At 40.1% G+C, this 6661-nt stretch overlaps 1 non-coding gene across 1 annotated transcript; it reads right to left on the reverse strand.

Moving 5' to 3' along the window:
• Positions 1-1179: 1179 nt before the first annotated feature.
• LOC148292307 (small nucleolar RNA R71) lies at positions 1180-1286 on the reverse strand. Its single transcript, XR_015827166.1, has one exon. It is a non-coding gene; the product is annotated as a small nucleolar RNA R71 (small nucleolar RNA).
• Positions 1287-6661: the final 5375 nt, after the last annotated feature.

Consider the following 6661-nt stretch of genomic DNA (forward strand, 5'->3'; position numbering starts at 1 on the left):
CTTAATTTTAGGTTAGACAACAAATGATCAAATTAGGGAATTAGGAACACAAGGTTAGGACCAAACACCATGGCCTAATCATACTTTAGCTAGAATCAATCTTTGAATTTGAATTAGACTTGTTACTTGACTCCATATAACCCAGAATTGAATTTTTATGGTGATTCGAATGCCCTAGTCTCCAAATCTGTTTTCCAACTCTTAAAACCACTCTTTGTTACACTTGTTTATTTGCTTTCATTTGCAATTTCAGTTTGCTCACTTCCTTTCACAATCACAATCACTCTCACTTTAATTTCTGTTTTAGACTTAACTTCCTAACTTCTTGAATTCGGTAATCTACGTACATAACTAATTTGAACTTCTCAGTCTTCGTGGCTACGACCTCGTACTTGTCTTGCTATACTACTAATTGCCCCGTACAATTGCGAGTTAACATAATAATTAACAACAAATTTTGGCGCCGTTGCCGGGGACTGAACGAAAGTTCTTCCCTGGTTGCCCAAGGTTACCCTATTCTTTTTAGTGTTTCTAATTAATCTAATTTTCTGTTTCAGGTAGTTTATGTCTAAAAGACCGTTCCTTGAACAAGTGAGGTCTTCGTTCCAACGCTCCAGATCTTTGAACGCAGGACCATCGTTGCAACCCAACCGGGTGATCTCTGAAGTTCATAATCGTCTAGAAAGAGAGTTGTCAACTGCAAAAGAGCAAGCTCTTGCCACATTTACAAGTATTGCTCTCCACACTGAACTTCCTGGTTCTTCACCTTCAAATTCGGAAGCAAGTTCAGACCAAGAAGAAGAAGAAGAAGAGATGGCTGCCAATGAGTTCATGGGAGAACTTGATATCCCAACAATTCCAGCATCTCCTTCAAGCATTTTGCTGCCCACTGTAGCTCGAAATTATGAGCTTAAATCTTCTCATCTTAATATGCTGCCTTCCTTTTATGGTTTACCTAATGAAGATCCATTAACTCATATAAAGGATATTTTTAATGTTGTGAGTTCTTTTCCCTTGACAGGTGTGACAGAAGATCAACTTCGAATGAGAGTGTTTCCATACACTTTGAAGGATAAGGCGAAATATTGGTTGAATTCTTTGAAGCCTGGTTCACTCACTACATGGGCTGCCATTCAAAAGAAGTTCTTGGAGAAATACTTCTCCACGCAAAAGACCGACATGCTTAGGGATAAGATCTTGTTATTTGCACAGCAAGATGATGAATCGTTTTGTGAAGCATGGGAGAGATTCAATGGGCTGCTCAACCAATGTCCTCATCATGGGATTCCATTGAAGCTTCAAATGCGTATGTTTTATAAAGGACTAACCCCTTCTAGTCATAATATAGTCACCAATTTTGCAGGTGGTTCTTTTAAAACCAAAACTCCAGAAGAAACATACGAACTCTTTGAGGAGATAGCAATGGAGACCCAACATACGGATACAAGAGGTAAACGTGTTATTAGTGGTTCTAATGATGCTTCTAGTGTGCAGATTTCAAAACTGGAACAAAAGCTAGATGCTCTTCTTGCATTAAACTCAAGAAGCCCTCCGAAGGAAGTGTGTAGTATTTGCGAAACTCCTGACCATGCTACCATAGCTTGTCCACTTGGGGCTGGATATCCAGAATTTGTGCAAGAGCAAGCTAAGTTGGTAAATTCCTACAACCAAGGTCCAAGAAATGATCCATACTCTCAAAGTTATAATCCAGGTTGGAGGAATCATCCAAACTTTTCATGGAGGAATACTCAGAATCAAGCCAATCCAAACTACACAAGCTACCATTGCCAAATTGGAAGTTCAAATAGGCCAATTAGCTGCTGAAATAACTCAAAGAGCACCTGGGAAATGGCCAAGCCAAACCGAGATCAATCCAAAGAACCAAGAAGCCAAGGCCATTCATGTGCTCAGATCAGGTAAGATCATTGATAGTAAAGTTGATTCTAATCTTTCAAATGATGTTGTGATTGTAGAAGATGAAGAGGAGGAGACCACGGCTACAGAAGGGGAACATCTCAAAACTTCTCAATCTGCTCCTAATGCCAAATCAGATTCTCAGGAATCCAAACAATTCCAATTGCATAAGAGAGATGACAAATTTGTGCCACCACATCTTCAAGAAGATAGATACGTGCCACCCACTCCATATGTTCCACCGATTCCATTTCCAGGCCGTCTTAAGAAAGCAAAGCAAGATAAGGCTTTTAAAGAGATTTATGATATTTTGAGTAAAGTTAATATCAATTTGCCTTTGCTTGATGTTATTGAACAGATTCCTGCATATGGAAAGTTCATCAAGGACTTGAAAACTCACAAGCTCAATTTCGCTCCAAATGAAGATGTAAAGCTTGACCAGAATGTAAGTGCTGTGTTGCAAAGGAAGCTTCCACCAAAACTAGTTGATCCTGGCAGCTTTGACATTCCCATTAACATTGGAGGCAATAAGGTTGGAAGAGCCATGTTGGACTTGGGAGCAAGTGTCAACCTAATGCCATATTCATTGTATCAAAAGCTTGGCTTAGAAGGGATGAAGAAGACTTCAATACGACTTGAACTAGCTGATCATTCTATAAAATATCCAAAAGGTATTGTAGAAGATATTTTAGTTCAAGTTAATACACTAATTCTCCCTGCTGATTTTGTAGTGATGGACATGGAAGACAATCCAAATGGCGATCATGTTGATCGCATTCTCCTAGGCAGGCCATTCATGGCCACTGCAGACACAGTTATCAAAGTGAAAGATAGCACCCTTTCCATGACTGTTCTGGGTGAAACTGTTGAATTTAAAATGCTTAATGCTCTATCTCAACCTTCTATCTCTCTTGATTCTTGCTTTTCAATTGATGTTGTGGATCATGAGGTTTCTTCCAAAATTTTGCAGAGAAAGTCTAATGATGCTCTAGAAGCTGTCTTAACACAAGAAGAGGAAGATCTTTGTGAACCGGAGTTCCAAGAAGTGGTGGCTGCCTTAGAAGTGTTTCAACCATACCCACCATCCTTTAGGCCACCACTCGAGCCTCTTGGACCATCATCCACGAAATTGGAGCCATCCATTATCACCCCACCAAAGCTAGAACTTAAACCACTGCCCAATCATCTTAAATATACTTATTTGGGTGCTAACGAAACTCTCCCTGTTATAATTGCTGCAGGTCTCACCTCACATGAAGAAGAGAGCTTAATTAAGGTTCTAAAAGAGCATAAAACAGCCATTGGGTGGACCATAGCAGACATCAAAGGAATTAGTCCAAGCATGTGCATGCACCGGATTCTAATGGAAGAAGACAGCAAACCATCCCGTGATGCCCAAAGGAGGCTAAATCCCAACATGAAAGAGGTGGTTAGAGCTGAAGTTTTAAAGCTACTCGATGTAGGAATCATCTACCCAATTTCAGATTCTAAGTGGGTGAGCCCTGTACAAGTTGTTCCGAAGAAGTCCGGAATCACCGTTGTGAAGAATGAGAAGAATGAGATAGTTCCTACACGAACTATCACTGGTTGGAGAGTTTGCATTGATTACAGGAAGTTGAACACATCCACTAGAAAAGATCATTTCCCCTTGCCTTTTATTGATCAAATGCTTGAACGTTTATCTGGCCATGCTTACTATTGTTTTCTTGATGGTTTTTCAGGTTATAATCAAATTCCCATTGCTCCGGAAGACCAAGAGAAAACCACATTCACATGCCCATTTGGTACGTTTGCTTATAGAAGGATGCCATTCGGTTTGTGCAATGCCCCAGCAACTTTCCAAAGATGCATGATGTCAATCTTTTCAGATATGGTGGAACGATTCATTGAGGTATTTATGGATGATTTTTCAGTTTTTGGTTCCTCTTTTGATAATTGTCTTCACCACTTGTCTCTAGTGCTTAAAAGATGCCAGGAAACAAACCTGATTTTGAATTGGGAGAAGTGTCACTTCATGGTGAGACAAGGCATTGTGCTAGGCCATGTGATTTCAAGCAAGGGAATTGAAGTGGATAAAGCCAAGATCGATCTCATCTCAAATCTGCCACCCCCTACCTTTGTGAAAGGAATTAGAAGCTTTCTAGGTCATGCTGGATTCTATAGAAGGTTCATCAAAAATTTCTCAAGCATTACAAGGCCATTGTGTAATCTCCTTGCTAAGGATGCTGTTTTTGAGTTTAATGAAGCTTGCATGGAAGCCTTTACTACCTTGAAGAGGGAGCTAACTTCAGCCCCTATTATCATAGCTCCAGATTGGTCTTTACCATTTGAAATAATGTGTGATGCCTCTGACTTTGCTATTGGTGCAGTTTTAGGTCAAAAGAAGAACAAGCTCCCCCATGTGATTCATTATGCTAGCCGGACCTTGAATGATGCTCAAATCAACTACTCCACAACAGAGAAGGAGTTCCTTGCTGTGGTTTTTGCTTTAGAAAAATTTCGTTCTTATCTTGTTGGTTCTAAAGTAATTGTTTATTCTGACCATGCAGCTCTTAGATACTTGCTCACTAAGAAGGACGCAAAACCACGCTTGATTAGATGGATTCTCTTGCTGCAAGAGTTCGATTTGGAAATTCGAGACAAGAAGGGATGTGAGAATGTGGTAGCTGATCATTTGAGCAGAATTGTGGTTGAAGAAAAAGGAGAAGCTGTGCTACCCTTGAATGAGACTTTCCCTGATGAACAACTATATGCTGCCCAAGTCAAAGAACCATGGTATGCTGATTTTGTTAATTATCTTGCTTGTGGTGTTCTTAGAAATGATCTAACTTCTCAGGACAAGAAGAAGTTCTTTTCCATGGTGAAACATTATGTCTGGGATGAACCTTTCTTATTCAAGCATTGCCCGGATCAACTCATCAGAAGATGTGTTCCAGAAGAAGAGCAAGAAAGCATACTTAGGCATAGCCACGAATTGGCTTGTGGAGGTCACTTTGGAGCTAAGAAAACAGCACTTAAAATTCTCCAATCTGGTTTCTTTTGGCCCACTCTATTCAAAGATGCGTTTAATTTTTGTGTTAAGTGTGATAGGTGTCAAAGGATGGGGAACATAAGTCGCAGGAACGAAATGCCATTGAATAGCATACTTGTTGTGGAGCTCTTCGATGTGTGGGGTATTGATTTCATGGGACCATTCCCATCTTCCTTTGGTTGTACTTACATACTTGTTGCTGTTGATTATGTGTCTAAATGGGTGGAAGCCATAGCCACCAAAACCAATGATCATAAGGTGGTGCTCAAGTTCTTGAAGGATAATATTTTCACAAGGTTTGGTACTCCAAGGGCTGTCATTAGTGATGGAGGCAGCCACTTCTGTAACAAGCCATTCGAAGCACTCATGAAGAAGTACAACATCACCCATCGAGTCTCTACACCATATCATCCGCAAACTTCTGGTCAAGTGGAAATAAGCAATAGAGAAATTAAGCACATCCTGGAGAAGGTGGTGAACAATACAAGGAAAGATTGGGCAGCCAAGCTCAATGATTCATTATGGGCTTATAGGATTGCATATAAGACTCCCATTGGGATGAGCCCTTATCGTCTTGTGTTTGGGAAAGCTTGTCACCTGCCAATGGAGCTTGAACACAATGCTTTTTGGGCCATCAAGAAGTTAAATTTTGATCTAGACAAGGCAGGCCATGCAAGAAAGTTTCAGCTCAATGAATTGGAAGAAATTAGACATGAGTCTTATGAGAATGCAAAGCTTTACAAAGAACGAACCAAGAGTTACCATGACAGAAACATTCAACGGAAAGAGTTCTCCAAAGGTATGTCAGTTCTTTTGTTTAACTCACGATTGCGTCTCTTTCCAGGAAAATTGAAGTCTAGATGGCAAGGCCCATTCACCGTGGTCAATGTTTCTCCCTATGGAGCTGTGGAGATTCAAAACCCTAAAGACGGCTCAACTTTCAAAGTAAATGGACAACGTTTAAAGCCATTCTATGAGGGAATCTCAGCTGGCATTCAAACAGGCCATGTGGTGGATCAACTTCCCTTTGTACCATCAACTTAGCTGATCACATAATGTCTTGCCAAGACAGTAACTAAGGCCCTTCTTGGGAGGCAACCCATGTGTTCAAGAAGAAGGTGCTTGGTAGCAATCGACCTAATCGCATCAAGGGGGAGCATTTCTATCCTTTCTCTTTACTTGTTTTGTTTTTATTTTAGTCATTTTAAGTTTCTGTTTCTTTAAATAATTTTTTTTTTCATATGAGCTAACTTTTGGTAACCCCAGTGAGCACCTCCGTCAATACAGTGTCTAGGAGTTCTTTAGGCGACACCTTCGGTGTCTACGAAGTTTGGGTTTTAAGCGGGACCATTGTGACCCCTCCAACCTTCCCGGATCCTCTGGCTGTGTTTTCTGAGGCCCTTAACTGGTCATCCGTGAGTTGCTTGTATATTTGTGTTTTTTTTTTTTTTCTTCTTAACTTTTTCTTAACTTTTCCCTTTATCATTTACTTGTTCTCAATCATCTTTACTTTGCTTTAACATTGAGGACAATGTTCAATTCAGGTCTGGGGGGAAGGTTTTCAAATTTCATTCATTTGTGTTTTCAATTTTCGTTCATTTGTCACTATTTTTTTTTTTTAATGTCATACAATCGATGCTATGGAGCTGCCATTGAGGTTTTCATATCAGAATTTTGCACTTCACAAAGCTTTGGCTCCTAGAATTCTGGTGGCTA

Source organism: Prunus avium, chromosome 8, assembly GCF_965620075.1.
Source record: "Prunus avium chromosome 8, drPruAviu1.hap1.1, whole genome shotgun sequence".
Classification (NCBI taxonomy): domain Eukaryota; kingdom Viridiplantae; phylum Streptophyta; class Magnoliopsida; order Rosales; family Rosaceae; genus Prunus; species Prunus avium.